The following is a 25,734-nucleotide window of genomic DNA, read 5'->3' as shown; positions in this document are numbered from 1 at the left end:
CCCAGTGTGGGGGGAGATTCACTCAAATGCAGTACCTGCGGAGTCCCCAGTGAACGCACACAGGGGAGAGGACATTCAGATGCTGTGTGAGAGAAGTGATTCAGTGATTCATCCTGCCCACTGAGACCCCAGCGGGTTCACACTGGGTAGGAGCTGTTCACCCCTCTGTGTGACAAGGGATTTTTCTGAGTCTTCAACATGATTGAGAGACCAGTGAGTGCTCACAGGGAAGTGGTCATCCACCTGCTCCGTGTGGACTGCAGGACTCTGACTTTGATGTTACTGTTCATCAGAGTCAGGAGTGGCCCTTGTACATGATGACACTGTTGGAGTATTGATGTTGTTGTTGTTAACCACATTAACTGGGCTGGAGTTGACTGAACTTACATTGCCACTTTCTAAACTTCAGGATGTCTCTCTGGGCAGGATGTCTCTACAAACAGCAATGGGACAATGAGCAGGGATCATCTGTTTTAATTTAAATTGTGATTACAGCACTCCTGCTTCACAGAACTAGGTACAAGGTTGGAGTCCAGCCTTGGTCAATGTGGATTTCCCACATTCTCCCCATGATAGTGTGGGTGCCCTCCAGGTGCTCTGGTTTCCTCCCACAGTCCAAAGATGTGCAGGTTAGGTGGATTGGTCGTGCTACCTTGTCCACAGTGTCCAGGATTGTGCAGACTAGGTGGATCAGCCATGGGAAAGGCAGTGTTACAGTGATAGAGTGCTCTGGGTGTGATGTTCTTCGGATGGTCGGTGGGGTTTGATGGGCCAATGCTCTCCTTCCACACTGTCGGGATTCTATTCTATGATTGAGGATAAAGGCTAAACAGCCGGGTGTCCTTGGAGAAGGAGCATGTGGTGTGCATCAATGCTCTTGATGCCTTTAGATAGAGGTGGGCACCGCAGGGGATATAGTGCTTTATCTCCACCGCTGCCCCCTCCCCACAACTCTATTTTGATTTAGTCCCTGCTCACTCTGTCACTTGTAATGGTTTGCTTGGACCGTAATGGGCTTTTTTTGGAAATATTCAATTGGTTACACAAATGGTTTACTGCGGGTGATGATATGTCTAGATTAGAGTGGTGCTGGAAAGTCACAGCAGGTCAGGAGCCGGAAAATCAACATTGTGGCAAAAGCCCTTTTCCAGCACCACTCTAATCTCGGCTCTGGTTTCCAGCATCTGCGGTCCTCACGTTTGCACTCCTGGTGATTATATGTTCACCCAAAGCAAAATGGCGTAATGATGATTTTGATGGTGGGAAGGTTGCTGTGATCACATTTCTGGGTCAGAGAAATGGGGAAAAAGAACGCTTCGCAGCTCACAGAGCGAGACCTGAAAAGCAGTTAAATCAAACCAAAGGTTCAGACAGGGAGGGAATATTTCCCTGGAGTTTGAGTAGCTGGAAAGTGATGGTGTCCGGGAATAGACAGGACTTTGTTTTACAGAGGTTGAAAGTTATTTAAACTGTTATATTCAGACAGATTATTTTCTTTAATTTTATTTGCTGTTCAAAAAACTTTCACAACATTTAAAAACCAAAATTTACAAACCTTGTGTTAAAAGATAAATGTTAAATAAAATCCATTAAACCATCCCTCACTGAAACCTGTTGTGGAAGTGCAATCTCCTGGAGAATCCCTGCCCACTCCTTCCTACCCGGGCTCCATGACTATATACATACCTGGGAGATAGCAGCAGGAGGAGGCCATTCGGCCTTTCAATCCTGCTCCACCATTCAATGGGAAACAGCTGACCATCCAGCTCAGTCTCCTGTTCCTGCTGGGTTCCAATCCCCTTTCATGACTTTACCTCGAAGAACTATATCTAAGTCCTCCTTTGGCTTCACTGCCTTTTGTTCCAGTGACGTTGCTGTGTTACTGTGTGGGTGTAGGCAGGGGTAATGTGATGGTGCTGCCTCCTGGAGGATACACTCAGCGTCCCTCATCATCCTGCAGTAACATCAACGGGGTTTCAGCAACTCAAGAGAGAAACCATTTCCAGGATATGGGCATCACTGGCTCAGCCAGCATTTATTCCCCATCTCTAGTTACCCTTGGGAAGATGGTAGAGAGTTGCTGTCTTGAACCATTCACAGTCCATTTGGTGCAGATAGACCGACAATGCTGTGAGGGAGAGTGTGCAGGATTTTGGCCGAGTGATTCTCTATCTTTGGTTCTTCAAATGCTGGTTAACTTAATCACAATCTGCACATGACTTTGAGATTTCAGTCTGCAAACCTTCACCACCTAGCACCCTGTATAAAGGAATATGTACAGGTTAGAAATTCAGACCAGACAATTCTAGCTTCTTTGGAATATCTTTTCCCCTTTCTTCCCCCGAAGCTGTAACCCTCCAGCCCACTTACTCTCTCCCACCATTCTGACTCTGCTACCCCCTAGTGTACACCCTCCCCATTCTCATGGAGTTGCTGATAAACAGATCCATGCCACCACTTCCCATCCCTGGTTAGACTCTGTACCGTTTCTGGGTTCACTTCCTTTCCCTTCAGTTGCTGCAAGTCAATAATGTAACAGCAGAATGAAACAAAAGGAAACAGAAAGGGAGGTGGCAGATCCTGGACAGAAGAGGAAGCTTCAGTCTGGGAGAATGGGTCAGATCCTTCTTTGTTTCCCATTAGTTGATTCCCACCATTACAATGAATTTGGGATGGAGAGTGGTCCTCCATGGGTGTGGTGACACTTTGACCCCCCCAACTGATCAATACTATAAGCAGATGCATTCCACCTCCAGCTAATCACTGTGTGAAATACTTTCTGCAAAGTATACTTACCCAAAGCATATGCTCCAAAACCCGGCCACATTCTGTACATGTACAGTGCGGGGTTTCCCCACACACGTGTGGTTCCTGCCTTAGGGATTGTGGGAGCTGCAGTCTCCATGAAGCCACTGGAGCCCTGTCTCTGAAACGTGAATGAAAAATGTGGACTGGAGGGTGTTGTGTGTAGGATCCCCATTCAGACACACAGGACATGTGGACTGTCACCGGGTTTTACTGAGACATCTGCTTCCACAACCTGATTTTCTGATGTAAGGAATATTGATTCAGCCAACTGGGACGTGGGGTTGTTAATAGGAGGAGCAGATTTTAAGTAGAGGTGGCTCAATGGTTAGCATTGCTTACTCACAGCGTCAGGGACCTGGATTTGATTCCAGCCTTCGGCGACTGTGTGGAGTTTACACATTCTCCCCGTGTCTTTGTGAGTTTCCTCTGGGTGTTCCAGTTTCATCCCACAGTCCAAAGATGTGCAGGTTAGGAGGATTGGCTATGCTAAATTCCCAGTGTCCATGCCAGTGCAGGTTAAGCCATTAACCATGGGAAATACAGGGAATGGGTGAGTCTGATTGGGATGCTCATTATAGGGTTGGTGTGGACTCCATGGAAAAATACCCTGTTTCTGCACTGTAGGGACTCTGTTCTATTCTCATGGAGAAGAATGTACCTATCTCAATGTGCTGTGAATCTGTGGAATTCCCTCTTCAAAATGCGGTGGATGCCAGGACAATGAGCAGATTTAATGAAGAGATACAGATGTTGAATTTACAATGAGATGAAGGGTGAGAGAGAGCAGGTGGGAACATCCAGCTGAGACCGAGGTGAGCTCAATCATCACCGTATTAAATGGTGGAGCTGGATCGAAGGGCTGCATTGCCTCTCCTGTGCCCAGTGCTCATCTTCTTACGGTAATAACTGGAAAGCTGCATCCAAAACTCACCACCTTCACCAAAGGAGATTTTCGGAAAATGCAGGATAGTCAGGTGGATTAGTGTTCCAAACTTAGATAGTGAGGAAGCATGTGGGAGATAATGATTTTGCAATTCTAAACTGAGGTGAGTTAAAAAATCACAACAACAGGTTATAGTCCAACAGGTGTAATTGGATCATGATAAAGGAGCAACGCTTCGAAATCTAGTGTGCTTCCAATTAAACCTGAAGGACTATAACCTGGTGTTATGTGATTTTTAACTTTGTACACCCCAGTCCAACACCGGCATCTCCAAATCATATCAATTGAGGGGAGACAGTGATTTATGGTTTTAGACTGTTCAGTACATTCACACCGTCCAGAATACTCTGTGAATATCTATCCTGTACTTTATTACAAAGCCAAGGTCCCTGACAATGAAAACCAAAACACCCAGGTAACATCGCCTCACCTTGTAATCTGATAAAAGACTTGTGATAAATATGGTCAAATTTAGAATAGTTGGAAAGCGGGAAGATTAAATCCAATCCCAAGATCCTGTGCTTAAACAAAGGAGACTACAATAGGATGAGGCAGGAGTTGGCTAATGTAGACTGGAAGCAAAGCCTTTAGGGTGGGACAGTTGACAGACAGTGCAGGAATATCAAAGGATTTTTCAAACCGCTCAGCAAAAGTATATATCAGGGAAAAGGAAGGACTGTGGGAAAAGGAGTAATCTGCCATGAGTGGCTCAGGAAATAAGGGAGTCTATCACATTGTAATAGAACACATACAAATTGGCAAAGAGCAAGGAGAAACTAGGAGATTAGAAAAAAACTTTAAAAATCAACAGAAAGCTAGATGGGATTGTGGGAGAAAAGTGATGAGTAGCTGTCCCTAGGACCGGAATAGCAGTTTACATTGCTAGAGAGGAACATGTGTGTGGAGAACATATGACTTCTGTAATTGTTGAAGCACTTAACTGTTACCATAGAGATAATCCTGATTGAGTTAAAAATCACAGCACACTACAAAAGCTTGTACTTCCAAATAAACCTGTTGGACTATAACCTAGTGTTGTGTGGTTTTAAACTTTGCCCACCCCGCTCCAACACCAGTTCTTCCACAACAGAATCCTGGCAGACAGCCCCACTGAAACTGAAGTGCCTGTCAGAAACCTGACTGAGCCACAGGGGCGCAGGGGAGGGGGATGTGGTGTAACCACAAAGTGCTGAGCTGACCTCTACTTTTTAACTGCCATTGCCATGGAGATAATACTGAGAGGCAGCATCCATTCAAAACCACAAACCACAAAGGTATAAGAATGGGAGCTGCACATCGGACAGGCGGGGAGTTACCTGATGCTGCCTGGAGGTGTTCTGCATGTACACTATCCAGGTAACTGCCATGTCTCATCAATAAAGACTCAAAGAAGACCTCTCAGAGTTCTGTACCAAGTTATTCCTATCCAGCAGGGTTCAGGAATATGAGTACACAGCAGTCAGTCTTCACAGTGGAGGATATGAAGAACATGCCAGTAATTGATAAGGAGACTGAGGAAGGTGAGGACCAAGAAACCAATATTATGAAAGCATTAGAGCTGGGCAAGCTAATGGAGCTAAAGGTAGATAAGTCTCTTTGCCCTGATGGAATACATCCCAGGGTGCTCCCAGAGATAGCGGGAGAAATAGTAAATATACTTGGAGTCAGAGTCCTACAGCAGAGACAGGCCATTTGGCCCAAACTGGCCCATGCCGACCAGAATGTCCATCCACACTAACCCCATTTCCCTGCACTTGGCCCATCTGCTTCTGACCCTTTCCTATCCATGTATTTGTCCAAATGTCTTTTACGTGTTGTTAATGTACCCGCCTCAACCACTTCCACTGGCAGCTCAGTCCATATACATACCACCCTCTGGGTAAAACAGTTGCCCCTCAGCTTCCCTTTCATAATTTCTCCTCTAACCTTCAACTGATGCCCTCCACTCCTTGATTTCCTGGGAAAAAGACTGAGTGCGTTCACCTTACCCAAGCCTCTCATGATCTTATACACTTCCAGAAAAGATTCCCCCTCAGTTTCCTCTGCTCTAAACTAAATAAAAACATTCCTCGCTTGTCCACCCTCTCCCTATAACTCAGACTCCTGAGCCCTGGCAAAAATTCTTCTAAATTTCTTCTGCACTTTTTACAGTTTAATAACTGAAACCTACACTGTATCCATCACATTTCCAGTGTTTCCCCACGGCACTGGAACCGACGTGACAACGCCAATGGATTACAATCCATGATCGATAATTAACCCCTTTACAACAATCCCGTTTTCATAGTATTTCCCATGGTGCAGGTATCCTTGTGTCTTTCTGGTTGTATGGTTAATTAAAGACTTCTCCTCATACAAAACAAATCTGTAACTTAATTGTTCCTGGGAAATGTGCCATGTTTATTCAGACTTTTAAAAACAAATGAACTCTTTCTCCAGTCACAATGGACTTGGCTATACCTCAGTATTTTCTCCAGACACACTGATATTTGAAATTCTCGCCCACGGACAGAATACACACCTTCCCTTCCACATGAAAAGGCCAATGAATATTCAGATCGGCACGCATCAAGTAACTATCAAAACCGAACAGGAAGTTCAATTTGAATTTCTCATCCACAAATCTGCCCTTTCAGCACTCTACAACTGAGAAAACAACTCACCACCGTTAACACAGGAAGCAAGTTCGTAAGACAGTTACAGCATTAAATTGTAGTTTCTTTGTTTCCCCAAAGCTTTCAATCTCAGTCTCAATTTCTCTCTTCTGTGAACTGAAATCCAAACCAATCTCCTCACTCCTTTCCTTCACACCCAGTTCTCTCTCTCTCTCTCTCCTCTCTTTGAAGTCAGCTTCCTAGCTCCTGCCTGCAGACTAAGGACCAAAAAAAAAGGGGTGGCACAAAGGCACCACTGCCCCACAGCACTAGGGGCCCAGGTTCGGTTCCAGCCTTGGGTGACTGTCTGTGTGGAGTTTGCACATTCTCCCCGTGTCTGCGTGGGTTTCCTCCGAGTGCTCCGGTTTCCTCCCACAACCCAACGATGCGCAGGTCAGGTGAATTGGCCATGCTAAATTGCCCAGAGTGTTAGATGCATTATTCAGAGGGAAATGGGTCTGGGTGGGTTACTCTTCCGACGGTCGGTGTGGACTGGTTGGGCCGAAGGGCCTGTTTCCACACTGTAGGAAATCTAATCTAATCAATCAATGAGTCTGACTCGGAGCCTCCTGGGTGTTGGTGAATCCTCCCCACACCTCCCAGGGTTTCCTTCTGAGTCAGACCTGCACTGATTTTTTTCCCCCAATCTGGAACCTTTTATTTATTTTCCCCACTCCCATCCTCTGATGAGAACCATCCTGCACACACTGGCCAAATCATATCGGGTTGAACTAAAATGAACCAAATTAGAACTTTAATTGCAGGCCCATCTTTGTTCATTTCCATAACATTCCTGAATCTTCACCCGAGTTCTGATAACTTTCTGCAAAATACTCCCCCACTGATACGCCAACCACTTGTCCCGATACCAGGGCAGGGGCCATTCCCCTGGGTCCTGTTCCCAGAGGGAGGAAGGGAGGGAGCTGCCAATAACAGATTAATCCCACAGCCTCCCTCCCTGGCACTGACCCGCCCTGCACACACGCCAACAATTGCCCAGCACTGCGCCTGTGCACTGGTCTCCCCTTTTACAGCACATGCTCCAGATCACACAGGAGCCTGGGTGATTGACAGCAGCTGCTGCCCAATAGGGTGCAGGGGGCGGGACTGGAGGACTGGGACAATGCGATTGTAAACAATGAATGAATGAATGAGAGGGGAAACTGTGGGATGGGCAGGTCAGTGAGGGACAGGAGCAGTGCAGCATTAAGAGAGGATCCTGGACAAACTGAGCAATGGGAGAGTCTGACAGGAGAGAAACAACAGGAAGGTTCTGTTTGGAGGCTCAGGCAGGGACAGCTGGGAGACAGTATGGCCTGGTGGCTTGGGCAGGTTTCCTAATCAGTCTCTTCAAAGATGCTGTTACTCAATTCTGAGCCTGATCCTCCTGGTTCAGAGGTAAAGACACTACCACCATTTCCTGGTGGGCTAGAAGAAAGAAGGGAAGATTTTCTCAATCTCACTCACATGGAAACTCCATGAGCTCCTCCCACTTACTGTCTAAGGTGGGGATGGAGGGGACAGAGAAGATGGAAGCGGGGTTAGGGATAGAGGTCCTGCCTTTCTAAAGGAACTCACCTGTGTTGGTGAAAAAACAAGACTCAATACACAGTCACTGACACAAACCCATGGACTTGAACTTTATCTAGAATATTAGTACCCATAACTGGGTGACACAGACCCCAATGTACAGAGTTAAGTCCTGGATATTAATAACGGTTTTGTGAGAGGGAAATCACGTCTCATGAACTTGAGTCAATTTGTTTGAAGTAACAACAAAGAGGATTGATGAGGGCAAAGTAGTGGAAATGATCTACATGGTCTTCAGTAAGGCATTCAACAAGTTTCCCCATGGGAGACTGGTTAGCAAGGTTAGATCTCATGGAATACAGAGAACTAGCCATTTGGGTACAAAACTTGTTCAAAGGTAGAATACAGATGGTGGTGGTGGAAGGTTGCTTTTCAGATTGGAGACCTGTGACCAGTGGGGTGTCACAAAGGATCGGTGCTGGATCCACTAATTTTCATAATTTATATCAATGATTTGGATGTGAATATAGAAAGTATTGTTAGTAAGATGACATCTAAATTGGAGATGTAGTGGGCCGTGAAAAGGATTAACTCAGATTATAATGGGATCTTGATCAGATGGTTGAATGTGCTGAGGACTGGCAGATGGAGTTTAATTTAGATAAATGTGAGGTGCTGCATTTTGGAAAAGGAAATATTAGCAGAACTTATACACTTAATGGTAAGGTCCTCGGGAATGCTGCTGAATAAAGAGACCTTGGAGTGCAGGTTCATAGCTCCTTGAAAGCAGAATCGCAGGTAGATAGGATAGTGAAGAAGGTGTTTAGTATGCTTTCCTTTATTGGTCAGAGCACCGAGTATAGGAGTTCGAAGGTCATATTGCAGCTGGACAGGACATTGGTTAGGTCACGCTTGGAATATTGTGTGCAATTCTGGTCTCCTTCCTGTCAAAACAATATTGTGAAACTTCAAAGGGGTCAGAATAGTATTATAAGCATGTTGCTAGGGATGGAGGATTTGAGCTACAGGGAGAGGATGAATACACTGTTTCCCCTGGAGCGTCAGAGGCTGATGGGTGACCTTATTGAGGTTTATAAAATCAGGAGGGGCATGGATAGGGTAAATACACAAAGTCTTTTCCCTGCGGTAGGGGAGGACGGACGATGGGGGGTGCGAGACAGAGGAGGGAGACCGAGGGGGGAAGGTGACCGTTATTTTGAAGATCTACAACAAAACCCTGTTCCTGTTTTCTCCTGATCCCCTTCAATCCCTCTGAAGGGCTCAGAACAAGTGCACAGACCCTGGAAAGTAGAGCTTCAGGGTGACCAAGTGCTGAAGTTTGTATTTGGGACGCTGACCTTTATTGGTCTGTACACTTATCAATAAGTGTTCCTGGATTCAATTCCACTGTCCTGGATTCACGTCTGTGGCCACAGACGCGCCTGTCTCTGACCCTGACGACTGGATCCCCTGTCACTATAGCTCTGCCATTCTCCTTCCTCCCGTTCTGTGCAGCGGAGCTCTCTGTGGGGTCATGGACCTGGCTGTTGCTGATTTCCCCTGAGAGTCCACCCCACCTGTTTCCCCCCTTACAGAATCTCAAGCGGTGCACAGTATCTGTTTGAGAAGGGGAATGATCAGTGGGGAGTCCTGCACTTCCTTCCTGTGCCTTTTACTTGATCTGATGGTCACTCACTCCCTTTCTGCCTGTGTAACCCTCACCTGCAGTGTGACTAACTCACTAAACGTGCCGTCCATAACATTCTCAGTATTGCTCCACAGTGAGTCCACTCACAGCTCCAGCTCTGAAAAGCAGTTTCCCAGTAGCTGCAGATGGGCACACTTCCTGCACACACAGCCGTCACGGACACTAAAAGAGTCCCTTATTTCCCACATTGTGCAAGAGGAGCACACCACGGGTCTGAAGTCTCCTGTCACAACATCTCTCTATATTCATCTAGTTACTCCCATTAGGAGAATTTAAATGAGCTAGCAACCTTCCTTCTCTTCAAACATTTCCATTATCATCGAAAGCCCCGATATTTACTGAAGCTGACATTTTACACTTTAAAAACTTAAAAAAAATCTTGGCTGTTCCCACTGGAACCATGTGAATTTCTGAATGGCCTGAACTAAAACTGAAAATGAGGTTCACCTTCTCCCTGTTTCCCCTCGCTCTGTTTACACCCAACTCCAAAACACTCTCATTGAGCCAAGCAGCCCTCGCAGTGCAGCCCTGTCATTTTCATTGTCTGCTCACACCTACACTGCCCTCAGCCTCCTGTACTGTTCCAGTGCATCTCAATGGGAGCTCAGGAACAGCATCGTTCCATCAGGAATTTTAATGACAAGTTTGCAGGGAATTGAAAATAAGGATTTTACAGGTTAACATCATGAAGTGGGTGATTGGGTCTAAATCTGACAGTTGCTACAAAGAGACGAGGTGTAATTTGGATAAATCTGTGCTCCCTCTCAGGCCAATACCTCGTCCCACAGCTGCAGGGCCCAATATTGAGCACAAACTCCAAGGTTGATCCAACCACGAATTTGAACAAATTTCTGTTTTTTTGCTTGAAAAAAGATACTTTCCCACAGACAGAACAGACACACCTTTCTCCTTCCACAGTTAAATGTCAATGATATTCAGATCCTGATGACCCTGCTGACGATAAAAAATTGCTTTTGAGATCCCTGTCTCAATTATTCTCAATTAATATCCTATACAATGAATTCACAAAACAAAACTCACAGTCAGTGCAGGCTGAACAGTAAAGACAACTATTTCTCTTGGTATGTGTTTGATGTGTAAATGCTCCTCTTCAAATCACCCCGACCCCACCCAGGAAGAGGACATGTCCATGTGCCTCGCTGTACCTTGTCCCCAGTAAAGATGGTGGCCATACCCCAGGACCTATCACTGACTGAGGGCCACAGCCGTTTACCCATTTGCTGCAAACGTGTGACCGAGAGTTTCTAATTCAGGCCTAACTACCTGTACAGAGTGTAATTAAACCCTCCCGGTCTAAACTGGATCCAACTCCCCTTTCCCGATTCCTCCTCCTGCACACACCATGGGTCATTCTAGGTCAAGTGACCTTTCCTCAGAACCGACGGCAGCTGGGAAAATTAGAATCCCTACAGTGTGGAAACAGGCCATTCGGCCCAACATGTTCACACCCACCCTCTGAAGCGTTTCTCAACCAAACTCATTCCCCGACCCTATTATTCTACATTTCCCCTGACTAATGCACCTAACCTATACATCCCTGAACACTACGGGAAATTAACTTGGCCAATTCACCTTACTGCACATCTTTGGACTGCAGGAGATAGGGGTTAAAGCGTAAATAATAGGTGGGGATGGAGCCCAAAAGAAACAATAACATTTGGAAAGAAAGGAGTCGATAACAATCTGGCTGGGAGGGTGTATAGCTGTTAATGGAGGGGACAGGAACCTGTGTCTGGCAGCATCTCAGTGGAGGTGCTGGAAATGGCAGTTGATGATCTACATTCTGCTGCAAAACCAGACCCCGAGCTTCCAGTTGCCTGTCACTTTAACACACGAGCCTGTTCCCTGGCCAACATCTCTGTCTCATGCTTACTGCAGTGTTCCAGCGAAGCTGGATGCAAGGTGGAAGAACACTCCAGAACATACCAAAACACACCATATTTCAAGGACTGCAATTTCCCCTCCTACGTGGTCAACAATACCCTCCTGTGTATCTCCACCACTTCCCGCACCTCTGCCATTGAACCACACCTCTCCAACTGCAACAAGGATAGAACCCCCCAGTCCTCACCTTCCACCCAGATACAACGCATCATCCTCCGCCATTTCCACCACCTACAATCAGATCCCAGAGATATATTTCCCTTTCCATTCCTTTCAGCATTCCACAGACACCATTGCCTGTAAATTCCTAGTCAGATTCATGCTCCCCAAAAACTCACCCTCCACTCCCAGCACCTTCACTTGTCAATGCAAGAGGTGTAAAACCTGTGCCCACACCTCCCCCTCACCTCCAAAGGACCCTTCCACATCCAGCAGAGATTTTCCTGCACATCCAAACACCTCACCTAGTATGGCCTTTGCTTTCAATGTGGTCTCCTCTCCACTGGAGAGTCAGGACACCAACTTGTGGAATGTTTCAGGGAACATTTCTGGGACGCATGCACCAACCGACCCCACCATCCTGTGGCCGACCACTTCAAATTCCCTACCCACTCCGCCAAGGACATGCAAGTCATGGGCCACCTCCACCACCAAATCCCAGCCACCCGACGCCTGGAGGAAGAAATTGGGCCCCTTTACCCACAGAATCAAGGTTTCCTCATCTCCCCTCCCCTACCTTATCCCAGATCCAACCCTCCAACTCGACACCATGCCCTTAAACTGTCCCACCTGTCCACTTTCCTTTCCAATTATCCCCTCCACCCTATCTCCATTACCCTCCAACTACATCTACCTATTGCCTTCCTAGCTCCCTTCCCACCAACACCACACATCCCTCTTATTATCTCTCAGCCCTCTTACTACCCACCCCACTCCCAATCCTGGCATTCTTGATGAATAGAATATGCCCAAAACATCAATTCTCCTTCTCCTGGGATGCTACCTGACCTGCTGTGCTTTTCCAGCGCCACACGCTAATGCAAGCTGGAAGAACAACACCTCATCTTCTACTTGGGGACCCTGCACCCCTCTAGCCCCAGTATCAAATTTAATAATTTTAGGTTCTGAACTCTCCAATGTCCTAGAGCCCTAGCCTCTTAACCCACACACCAGGCCTTGTTAGTACATAACCTACCATTACACATTACCTATGGTTAGCCACTAACAGTCCCCATAAACAGCTATTCACTCTCCCCCAGCCAGATCGTCATCCACTCCTTAGTCCAACTGCTCCCATCTCTTTGAACTCTATCACCACCTATCATTTACACCTTAACCCCAACCTTCTGCATATAAACCAACATTTTTTTCAGTAACATCAGTTCTGAGGAAGGGTCAGCAGATCCAAAATGTTAACTCTGATTTCTCTTCACAGATGCTGCCAGACATGCTGAGCTTTACCAGTCCCTTTTGGTTGTTGTGTGAGATTTACAGCATCCGCAGTTCTTTTGGTTCTAATTTACCAGGAATTTCTAATTCAGGCCTCGCAGCCTAAAACCATGCGTTTATAAACCCTCCCAGTCCACAATAGCTCCATTTCTTCCCCAGACTTTGCAGTCTCTCCCACTCCCTTCACACTCACTAGGTTTCCCCCCCCCCCTCACCGTGACACTGCGCCTGCACAGCTCATGGCCATGTGTTGGCCTGCTGGACCCACCCCAATTCACTCCCATTGGCTGGAGGATCACACCAATTCTCCTATTGGTCTGAAGCTGCTGTCAATCACCCGGGCCCCATTGTGACATGAGTGGGCTCCTCACAAGAGCATCGGATGCTGAGGGGTGACCTCATAGAACTTTATAAAATCATGAGGAGTATGGATGGGAAAAATAGACAAGGGCTTTTCCCTGGGGTGGGGGAGTCTAGAACGAGAGGGTGTAGGTTTAAGGTGAGAGGGGAAATATTTAAAAGTGACCCAAAAGGCAACTTTTCTTCACACTGAGATGGGTGCCTGTATGGAATCTTCTGTTCAGGAAAGTGGTGGAGGCTGGTACAGTTACACCATTCGGCATCTGGATAGGTATGTGAATAGGAAGGGTGTAGAGGGATATGTGCCAAATGTTGGGATATCTGGTTGGCATGGACCAGTTCGACCAAAGGGTCTAATTCCATGCTGTATGTCTCTATGACTCTGCCCTGGGATAAGCTTCATCCTTCACAGTGAATGGGGCAGTAACACAGAGGACAAGGGTTTGGGGCTATTCAGCTGTACTGGCCGCTCTGGAGATGGTGCCAGTCTATCCCAACTCACCTCCCATTTGTCTGTAGACCTCCAAATCCTTCCTTAAAAAAGTTACATTCTAAATTCGTTTTCTCAATAACTACTGGATCTGCATCCAGCTGGCGGACAAACTGTTCCAGATGCTCAGAACTTAGTGAGTAATATAATCTTCACATTTTTAACCTGTTTTATTTGCCATTTACCTGAAAGTAGTTACTCAAAATTGTGACGTTAATAATTTCTCCCTCTGTCTCTCTGTAAATTAAATATCCTGGAAACAAATCTGCTCCTGGTCGAAATCCCTGCCTAACCTTCTCAGCTCCAAGGAGAATTAGTTGATCTTCTGCTAACTCTCCATAAAATAGAAACCCATCTTAATTTTAGTAGTGCCATAAAGATGTACAGCAGAGAAACAGACCCTTCGATCCAACTTGTCCATGCCGACCAGATATCCTAAATTAATATCATCCCATATGCCAGCTCTTGGCCTGTATCCTTCTAAACTTTTGCTAATCACATACAACATCTCAAAGGCATAACTGGGTACTTGTACCTGCCTCCACACTTCCTCTGGCAGCTCCTTCCACACACGTACTATGTTCAGCTGGAAACATTGCCCCTTAGATCCCTTTTAAATCTTTTCCCTCACACCTGAAGCCTGTGCCCCCAAGCTTTGGACTCACATATCCTGGGAATAAGACTCTGGGATTTCATCCTATCCATGCTCCTCACAAATGTATCCGATGCTCCAGGGAAAACAGCCCCAGCCTATTCACCCTCTACCTATATAGCTCAAACCTGGCAACATCTTTGCACAAATGTATCCGATGCTCCAGGGAAAACAGCTCCAGCCTATTCACCCTCTATCTATATAGCTCAAACCCTCAACCCTAGCAACATCTTTGCAGATCTTTTCCGAACCCTTTCAAATTTCATAATATCATTCCGATAGCGGGGAGACCAGGACTGAAAGCAGAATTCCAGAAGTGGATGAATCAATGTGCTGTGCAGCCGCAGAATGACATCCCAACTCCACTACTCAATGTACTGACCAGTAAAGGCAAGTACACCAAACACCTTGTTCACTACCCTGCCTATGATTCCACTTTCAAGGAACTATGAACCTGCACTGAAAGATCTCTTTGTTCAGCAACACCCCCCAGGACCTTCCCATTAAGTGTATAATTCCTGCCCTCATTTGCTTTTCCAAAATGGAGCACCTCACATTTATCTGAAATAAACTCGATCTGACAATCCTCAGCCCATTTGATTGAAGTCCCATTGTACTCTGAGGTAACCTTCTTTACTGTCCAGTGCACCTCCAATTTTGATGTCTACTGTAAGCCTACTAACTATACCTCATATATTCACACACAAATCATTGATATAAATGATGAAAAGCAGTGGACCCAGCACTGATCCTTACACCATATTGCTCATCACAGGCCTCCAGTCCGAAAAGCACTACTCTCTGTCCCCAACCTTCCCGCCAATTGTATCCAAACAGCTGGCTCTCTCTGCATCCCATGGTGTCTAACTTGCTAACCAGTCTGTTATGTGGAACCTTTTTGAATGTCTTTCTGAAGTCCAAGTTAGTGATGTATGTACAAAGCCATTGCTGACTATTCCTAATCACTTCTTACATTTCCAATTACATATAAACCTGTCCTTCAGAATTCCTTCCAACACCTTGTCTGCCACTACCCTCAGGCTCACCAGTGTATTGTTCCCTGGCCTTTCCTCATCACCTTTCTCAAATAATGGCTCTTGTCTTGCAGCACCTCACCTCCGGCTATCGGTGATACAAATCTCTCAACGAGGGGCCCGGCGATCACTTCCCACAAAGATTTGGCATACACCTGATCAGGTCCCACAGATTTACTCAGCTTTATGTATAAGACATCCCGTACAACCTCCTCTGTAATATGGACAGTTGTCAAATCATCACTATTTTTTTCTCCAAACTCTCGAGCTTCCATTTTCTTTCAGTAAAAGCTGACATGAAATCCTTGGGTAGTATCTCTCCCACCTTCTGTGGTTCCACAGACAGCCTTGTTGATCTTCGAGGGTCCCTATTCTCTGCCTGGTTACTCTTTTGTCCTTAGTGTTTTGTAGAATCTCTTTGGATTGTCCTTAAACCTCCTTCCCCCCAAAGCTCTCTCATGTATCCTTTTTGCCCTCCTGTTTTCCCTCAAGTGTACTCCTACTGCCCCATACTACGAGGGATTCACTCAAACCCAGCTGTCCGTAGCTGCCATATCCCTCCTTCATCTTTTTGACCAGACCCTCAATTTCTCTAGACACACAGCATTCTCTACACCTACCAGACTTGGCTTTAACAGGAACATACTGTCTATGTACTCTTGTTGTCTCATTTTCACAGGCCTATGGAGGCAATAGCAGATGAGGACATGGAAACAGTCACTCTCAGTAAAGAGGTAGTGTTGGAAAAGATAACAGCCCAAAAGAACATGGGTCTCCTGGCCGTGATGGAATGCATCCCAGGGGACTAAAAGAGATGGTGAAGGGTTTATTGTCCTTCCTTGCTAGAGGGATGGTTATGCTGCAGTTGTACAGGGTGCTAGTGAGGCCACACCTGGAGTACTGTGTACAGGTTTGATCTCCTTACTTCAACAAGGATGTACTGACACTGGAGGGGGTGCAGAGGAGGATCACTAGTTTGAGTCGGGGGTTGAGAGGATTGGTGTATGTGGAGAGACTGAATAGACTGGGATTATACTTGTTGGAATTTAGAAGAATGGGAGGCTGTATTGGAAAAAATAAAATTAAGAAGGGAATAGATAAGATAGAAGCAGGGAGGTTATTTCCATTGGGGGGCGGGTCAGCCTAGAGAGCACAGCGTCAAAATAAGGGGGTCTCTGATTTAGGACAGAGTTGAGGAGGAACTTCTTCAGCTAAAGGGTTATGATTCTGTGGAATTCCCTGCTGAGTGTAGCAGTTGATGTTATCAACTTGAATGTCTTTAAGGCAAAATGTAGATTTGCAAACAGGAATCGAATTAAGGGTTATGGTGAGAGAGCAGGAAAGTGGAGCCGAGGCCATGAAAAGATCAGCCCTGATCTTATTGAATGGCAGTGCAGGCTTGAGGGGCCAGATGGCCTACTCCTGCTCCTATTCCTTCTGTTCTTATGTTCCCACTTTCCAGCCGTCCCTTTACCTGGGGGTTGCAAAGAAATATTGAAAGTTCTTGCCTTGTACCATCAAAATTCACCTTTGTCCAATTTTGAACACCAACTTTTAGATCTGATCTATTATTTTCTGCAACTATTTTAAAACCAGTAGAATTGTCGTCAAAGAATCCCAAGTGTGGAAGCAGGCCATTCGGCCCATCACATCCACACTGACCCTCAGAGCCTCCTATCTTACCCCTGTAATGCTGCATTTCCCATGACCAATCCACCTAGCCTGCACATCCCTGAACATTTCCCATGGCCAATCCACCCACCTGCCCATCCCTGAACAATACGGCAATCCAGCCTGGATTCTCCACCCAACCTGCACACCTTTGGACTGTGGGAGGAAACCAGAACACCTGGATGAAACCCACACAGACAACCTCAATAAGGTGATCGTCCTGTTCTTATTTCCCAGTTCCACCCAAGTAATTTCAACAGGCGAACCCCCATGAATATCCTCCCTAAGCACAACAATAATGTTATCCCTACTCAAAAACACCATTCCACCTTCTCTCTTATCCCCCTTTCTACCCTTCCTCATATCTATTCCCTGGAACATTAAGCTACCTGGCCTGTCCAACCTAAGCCACGTTTCTGTCATACCCACTATATCCCAGTCCCATGTTCAAAACCATATCTTAAGCTCATCTGCTTTCCCTGTAAAACCTCTTGCATTGAAATAAATGCAGTGCAGTGCTATCAAAAGGACAGACTGATGGGCAGAGGGGGTGGGATGGCCCTGTTGGTGAGGAATGACGTTCAGTCCCTTGCGAAGGGGGAGATACAGAATCAGGAGATATAGAGTCAGATTGGAGGGTGGCTAATGTTGTCCCACTTTTCCAGAAAGGTGGGAGAGAGAAAACAAGGAATTATAGACCGGTTAGCCTGATGTCAGTGGTGAGAAAGACGCTGAGTCAATTACAAAAGATGAAATTATGGCTCATTTGGATAGCAGTAATAGGATTCATCAGAGTCAGCATGGATTTACAAAGGGGAATATACTGACTTGGATTGAAAATTGGCTGGCTGACAGGAAGCAAAGTGTAGCGATAAACGCTTCCTTTCGGAATGGTAGGCAGTGACTAGTGGGGTACCACAAGGTTCGGTGCTGGGACTGCAGCTGTGTCCTCGGTCCTGGGACTGCAATATACATTGATAAAATAGATGAACACATTAAAAGTAATATTACCAAATTTGCTGATGACACAAATCTGGGTGGCAGGGTGAAATGTGAGGACAATGTTATGAGAATACAGGTTAACTTGGTCAGGCTAGGTGAGTGGACGGATGCATATCAGATGCAGTTCAAGGTGAATAAATGTGTGGTTATCCACTTTGGAGGCAAGAACAGGAAGGCAGATTACTATCTAAAAGGAGTCATGTTTTGTAAAGGGAAGTACAACGAGATCTCGGTGTGTTGTACATCAGTCAATGAAAGCAAGCATGCAGGTACAGCAGGTAGTGAAGAAAGCTCACTGCATGCTGGCCCTCATAACAAGAGGAATTGAGTATAGGAGCAAAGAGGTCCTTCTGCAGCTGTACAGGGCCCTGGTAAGACCGCACCTGGAGTATTGTGGGCAGTTTTGGTCTCCACATTTGAGGAAGAGCATTGTGGCTATTGAGGGAGTATTGGGTAGGTTCACGAGGACAATTCCCGGAATTGGCGGAATGATCATATGTTGAAAGATTGGAGCGACTGAGCTTGTATACACTGGAGTTTAGAAGAATGAGAGGGGATCTGATTGAGACCTACAAGATTATTAAAGGGTTGGACACTCTGGAGGCAGGAAGCATGTTTCCATGGATGGGTGAGTCCAGAACCAGAGGATGCAGGTTAAAAATAAGGGAGAGGTCATTTAGAAGAGAGTTGAGGAGAAACGTCTTCACCCAGAGAGAAGTGGACACATGGAATGCACTGCCCCAGAAGGCAGTGGAGGCCAAGTCTCTGGATACTTTCAAGAAAGAGATGGATAGAGCTGTTAAAGATAATGGAATCAAGTGTTACCGAGATAAGACAGGAACAGGATACTGATTGTGGATGGTCAGCCATGATCATAATGAATGGTGGTGCTGACTCAAAGGGCAGAATGGCCTATTCCTGCACCGATTGTCTATTGTACCTTGTCAGTCCGACCTCATTCTGTGCCTTGCCCTTGCCTGTCTAACTTCTCAACTGTACCAGCCTCAGGGTTACCTCCTTTCTCACTATCTCTTTAGGTTTACCCCCATGCCCTCACTGGTTTAATGCCTCCCGAGTAGCACTAGCAAATCTCCCTGCTTGGATATTAGACACCTTCCAATTCAGGTGTAATCCTTCCTTCTTATGCATGTCACCTCTCCCCCAGCAGAGATTCCAATGATCCAAAAATGTGAATCTTTCTCCCCTGTATCAGATCCTTGGCCACGCATTCATCTGCTCTACCCTGCTATTCCTACTCTCACTAGCATGTGGCACCGGGAGTAATCCAGATATTACTACCCACCACAATCTGTTTATTATTCTCCAGGCTAATTTGCTATATTCTCTCATCAGGACTTCATCCTTTTCTCTTATGTCATTGGTACCAATGTACAGCGACCTCCCACTGATCATTCTCCCCTTTCAGAATATTCTGCACCGTCGGAGCCATCCTTCACCCAGGCAGTAGGGAGGCACCACCCCATTCTGATGTCTCACTGTCAGCTCCAGAAACTGCAGTCTGTGCTGCAGACTAGAGAGCCCCCTATCACCATCGATCATGTGGAACCTGATATACCTCACATTACACTAGATTCATTACACTAGTAACTTGGCTGTCAGTGCGATATTCCCCTGAGAGTGTGACCCCCGATGCTTTCCAAAACAGTATACTGGTTTGAGATGGAAATAACCACAGGAGACTCCTGCACTACTTGCCCTCCACTCCTCCCTTTCCGAGAGGAAACCAATCTCCCTGACTGGATCGGCAGTTTTCTTACCTTTCTGAAACCGCCACCTATCTCACCTCCCCCCCCTCCCCCCCCACCCCTGGCTCCTGTAAATTCTTCATTACCTTTAACCATCGCTCCATCTGATCCATGAAATCCTACAGGATTTGCATCCTCACTTCCTGCAGACAATCAGGATCATTGAAACTTTCCTTAATCTCCTACATCCAACAGGAAGAGCACATCACTGTACAAATGGCCATCTCTGCACCTTAACAGTCCACAGACCCAGAAAAAGGCACACAGTCTTACAGCTTTACAAAACACGACTCTAGAATAAATTAGTACCAGTATTTTATATTAAATAAAACTTAATCAAAGTATCATAAGATGTGTATTTAAAGAAATAAATCGTCGCCCTACTGAATGTTGTAGCTTTACTAAAATAAAACAGACTAAGATTTGTCTTTGAAGAGACCGAAACTCACTGAGCTGTGAGTCACAGATGAACAGCACTAAACAGAGCCTTCGGTCAAATTTGTCCATGCCGACCAGATAATCTTATCCCTCTTGCCAGCACCTGGGCCACATCCCTCTAAATCTTTCCTATTCATGTCAAGTATCCAAATGCCTTTAAAATGCTATAATTGTCAGCCTCCACCACTTCTTCTGGCAGCTTATTCCATACACGCACCACTCTCTGCGTGAAAAAGTTGCTCCTTAGTTCCCTTTTATATCTTTCCCCTCTCACCCTCAACCTATGCTCTCTATTTCTGGACTCTCCTACTCAGTGAAAAGACCTGGTCTGTTTACCGTATCCGTGCTACCAATGAGTTTATAAACCTCTATGGAGGTCACCCCTCACTCTCTGATGCTCCAGGGAAAGAAAGCCCCAGCCTTTTTGCTCTCTTCCTGCAGCTCAAACCCTGACAATACCCTTGTAAATCTTTGTTGAACCTCTTCAAGTTTCACAACATCCTTCCGATTCACGGAGAACAGAATTGCACACAATATTCCAAAAGAGGCCTAACCAATGTCCTGTACATGACCTTCCAACTTCTATACTCAATGCTCTGATCAATAAAGGAATGTATTCCAAACACTTTCTTCAATATCCTATCTACCTGCAACTCTCCGTTCAAGGAAATATGAACCTGCACTGCAAGATATCTTTGTTCGTCAACACTATTTAGGAATTTGCCACTAAGTGTATCAGTCCTGTTAAGATTTGCTTTTCCAAAATGCAGCACATCACATTTATCTGAATTAAACTCCATCTGCCACTTCTCACCCATCTGAACAACATCCTGTTGTAATTTGAGGTACCCTCTTCGCTGTCCACTATACTTCCAATTTTGGCGTCATCTGCAAACTTATCAACTGTAACTCCTATGCTCATATCTAAACCATATATATAAATGACGAAAAGTAGTGGACCCAGCACTGATCCTTGCAGCACTTCACTGGTCACATGCCTCCAATCTGAAAAACAACCCTCCACCACCATCCTGCCTTCTACATTTGAGCCAGTTCTATATCCAAACGGTGAGTTCACCCTATATTCCATGAGATCTAACCTTGTTAACCAGTCTTCCATGGGGAAGCTTGTCGAGCGGCCTTACTGAATTCCATTGATCATGCTCACCTCTCTCCCCTCATCAACCCTGTTTGATACATCTTCAAATAACTCAATCAAGTTTGAGAGATAGGATTTCCCACGCACATAGTCATACTGACTATCACTAATCAGTTTTTGCTTTTCAGAATACATGCGCATCTTGTTCCTCAGGATTCCCTCCAACAACTTGCCCAGCATCAATATCAGGCTCACGGGTCGATAGTTCCCTGGCTTGTCCTTACCACCTTTCTTAAATAGCGGCACCACGTTAACCAACCTCTAGTCTTTCGGCATCTCACTTGTGATAATTGATGATACAAATATCTTAGCAAGAGGCCCAGCAATCACATCCCCAGCTTCCCTGAGTTCTCGGGTACACCTGATCAGGTGCTGGGGATTAACCAAGCTTTACAGGTTACATGACACCCAGCACGTCCTCCGCTGTAAGATGGACATATTCAACATCTATTTCCCCACATTCTATATTGCCCATGTCCTTCTCCACAGTAAACACTGATGCAAAATATTCAGTTAGTATCTCTCCCATCTCCTGCGGCTCCACGCATAGGCTACCTTGCTGATCCTTGAGGAGCCCTATTCTCTCTCTCAAGTTACACTTTCGTTCTTAATGTATTTATAAACACCCTTGGGATTATTCATAACTCTATTTGACAAAGCCATCTCATGTCCCCTTTTTGCCCTCCTGATTTCCCTCTTAAGTATACTCCTACTGTCTTTAATGCTCAGGGTTTTTTTTGGATTGGAATAAATGCAAAACATTACATCTTGATAAAACAAACGAGGGCAGACTTACACTAATTAAAACAGGGCCTCGAGTAGTGATATGGAACAAAGAGGCCAAGGGGTTCGGATCTTTCACGTCTGTGTCACATGTAGACAGGGTTGTTAAGAAGGTGCTTAGCACACTTGCCTTCATTGCTCAGACCGCTGAGTACAGAAGTTGGGACGTTATTTTGGATGTTGGGGAGGCCTTTTCTGGAATTCTGTGTCCAGTTCTGGTCATGCTGATATCGGGAGGACATTATGTATTTGGAGCGGATTCAGAAGCGATGTCCCAGGATGTTGATGGGAATGGATAGCTTGAATTCTAAGCAGAGGCTGGATAGGCTGCGACTTCTTTCACTGGTGCGCAGGAGGCTGAGGAGTGACCTTATTAGACTAAAATCACGGAGGGGTGGTATCAGTAATGTGAACAGCAGGTGTCCTTTCCAGGAAGGGACACGATTCAAGACTGGGGACATAGCTTTTAAGGGGACAGCAGAATGGCTTTAAAAACGTGTTCGGGAATTTTTTGTTTATTTTTGTTCAGACAATGGTTTGTGTGTGGAATGAACTATCAGAGGAAGTGGTAGTTGTGAATCAAATTACAATTTGAGGGTGGCACAGTGGCTCAGTGATTAGCCCTGCTGCCAGGACCCCAGGTTCGTTTCCAGCTTTGGACAACTGTCTCTGTGGGACTTGCCCATTCTCCCAGTGTCTGCATGGGTTTCTTCCAGGGGCTCCAGTTTCCTCCCTAATGAGAGAGCAGCCCTATGGTCTGGGGGACAATGCTGCCTTTCCTTTTTACACTGTGATGCCACTGTACCCCGGGGGTGGGGAGAGGGAATGCTGAAGGTGGGGATGGGACACCACTCAGGCACAGTGCTTTGTCCTGGAGGATGTTCACTTTCTTTAATATTGTTGGGGGCTGCACTGATGGAGGCAAGTGGAGAATGTTCCAACACAATCCTGATGTGTACCTTATAGAGAGCAAACAGACATTGGGGAATCAGGGGTTTGGGGAAACTGAGGTCGTTCTCCTTGTAGCAAAGGCAATTGAGAGGAGCTGTGACAGAGGGGTTTAGAAAAGTTACACGTTATAATAATCAACCTTACACCCATCAGCTCATTATACAAGGCTTACAAGACACACATTAAATGTTTGGGAAGATTCAAAGGAGAACTTTTATGTAGCAAATGGGATTCAGATGGAATACAATACTCACACACAATGCGAATATCCAGGTCCTGATGAACTGACTAATTCAATCAGAGTTTGGTGTTACAATGACTGAGATTACCATCTGAATGTCCACCTGTAGTATCCTGTAATACACGTTTATAAAATCCATCACTGTCAGTTCAGGTTAGAAACTCGCACCATCCCCTCCTCCTGGCCCAGGATGACTGGACACATTACTCCTTGTGGAGGTCAGCAGTCAGTTCAGATGGAAATCTATGTGGGTTTCTAGGCGTTTCCACCTTGGGACTTCATGTGACTGAACAGGGCAGATCTTTGATACACGGGACAGAATGTTCCCGGAGTCAGTGAGATGTGGAGAGCAGGATTTGCTTCTCATTTTTTCCTTCCGTGCTACCGCTGTGCCTCATCAATAAGACATGGGATGTGAAAGACTCATGCAGCTCGATGGTCAGAATGGAGGCAACTTGCCCAATGGGCAGCAAGCTCCTCCCATAGAGTATCTCTAAAAACAGAGCAACTCTGCATGCTTCACATTGCCCAGTGCTCCCAGTAAATGTTTAGAAGGGGAGGGGGGGTGGAACTCCTAGAAAAGGTGTAACTGTAAAGTTCTAAGAGGATTGTGAAGAGTGAGAGATGCACAGGAGAAGGGGTCAACAAGTTGTCAGATGGAGTATAAGTTGAGAAAATACAAAGTCGGTAATTTTGGAGGGGATAATAAGGAACAGAGTGCTATTTACATGGTGGAAACTGTAGAAAGCTGCACCACAAAGGCACCGGGGGAAATTTGTGCAGGAAACACTGAAAGCTAGCAGATTCTGAGTCAGTCACGAAATCAAGGGTTCTGTTTCAGATTCATCAAGTTGAAGGCAACGCCGACACGGTAAGGGGTTTCATTAATAATGGAGTTGGGGGTAAGGTGGAGACAAGCAACATTTTAGAGACTGGAATTCCTGGTGTTTATGATTGTGTAGATGTCTGATCAAAAAGTCACCTTGGGGTTACAGATATAACAGCAATATTGTGATGAGTCTAGTCTAGTTCTACCTCAGACTGCACCCAGCGAGAGGGAGGGGCTCAGCAGGAAGGGAAAGGAATTTGTAATAGCAACTGAAGGTAATGGGTTTAACCGTAACAATGTTTCATTGTAGGAAATTGCAGTTAATCGAGTAGTGGGAATGCGATAAGCAGTTTGATAACTGAGTAACAGTGGAGCAATGGAGAGGGATGATGGGGAGGGAGAGCTAGGCATCGTCAGTGTACATGTGAATCCTCACACTGTGCTTTTAGACGATGTCACCTCCTGGCAGTATGTAGGTGAGATACAGGAGAGAGCAAGGATAGATCCTTCAGCGACACCAAATACAAGGAATTCAGAAAGGAAAGGGAAAGTGGAGATGGAGCAGGATTTACAAATGATGGTGAGGTCAAACGTTAGTTATTTGCAGAATGGATGAGAAGGACATAACCAGAAAAGACAGACAGACAGAACAAGGAACAATATCTGTGAATTGGCGAGGGGGTTGTGATGAGGAGGAAACAGAATTGGAATGTCTGTGGTTTAGCGAGACTAGTAAAAGATCAAGATGAGCTCTGATAAGGCTTGACAAGTGACTGGAGAAAATTGCAAGTTTGGGACAAAAATCAGGAACACAATGTGAGGTAGTTTGTCTCGTTGGGCTAGTGAGAGGGAGGGAAGCAGCAGAGGCAGTTGATCGGATTGTCTCAGTCTTAGTGACAGAGAAACTCAATGTGCTCCTTGCTCTTGTTGGAGAGAAGGATGAAGGAGACAGGGTGATGGACTGTGTTTTACAAAGAAACAAAACCAGAGTTAGTGATATTTAAAATGAGTGAACAAACCTAATGTATTTAACTTTTATCCAGAATATTAAAATGTACAACTGAAGTCCTTGTTCAAATCGCATATTCAGATTCCACCATTTGCCAATTCAAGAAAAAAATAACTGCAATTAGGAATCTCCTGATCTCCATGGCGAAAAAAACTCCTGCCAACCTGACAGTCGCCCAACAAGCTACTCACTGTATTAATCACTGCAAAGTCTCAACAAAGGAATGAAACTGGATGGACCACTTGGCATCTAACAAGGCATTAGGAAATACAACCACAGAATCAGCCCTCTCGACTCTCCAACATCCTGCTCACTAACATCCGGGTTTTCTTTGTGCCAAAACGTGGCGAGC

At 45.6% G+C, this 25,734-nt stretch overlaps 1 long non-coding RNA gene across 2 annotated transcripts; it reads right to left on the bottom strand.

Moving 5' to 3' along the window:
* Positions 1-1,516: 1,516 nt before the first annotated feature.
* LOC132813751 (uncharacterized) lies at positions 1,517-23,651 on the bottom strand. Of its 2 annotated transcripts, none has more exons than XR_009644158.1 (3): positions 10,521-10,544; positions 2,797-3,040; positions 1,517-2,259 (listed from the first exon to the last, which is right to left on the bottom strand). It is a non-coding gene; the product is annotated as an uncharacterized LOC132813751 (long non-coding RNA). The 2 variants fall into 2 exon arrangements; XR_009644157.1 differs by lacking the exon at positions 10,521-10,544 and adding an exon at positions 23,558-23,651 and having other exon boundaries at positions 1,518-2,259; positions 2,797-2,926.
* Between the last annotated feature and the right edge of the window lie 2,083 nt (positions 23,652-25,734).

The sequence above is a fragment of the Hemiscyllium ocellatum genome, unplaced genomic scaffold, assembly GCF_020745735.1.
Source record: "Hemiscyllium ocellatum isolate sHemOce1 unplaced genomic scaffold, sHemOce1.pat.X.cur. scaffold_460_pat_ctg1, whole genome shotgun sequence".
Taxonomy (NCBI): domain Eukaryota; kingdom Metazoa; phylum Chordata; class Chondrichthyes; order Orectolobiformes; family Hemiscylliidae; genus Hemiscyllium; species Hemiscyllium ocellatum.
The sequence above is the reverse complement of the archived record's forward strand: the minus strand, read 5'-3'. Positions and strand labels throughout refer to the sequence as shown.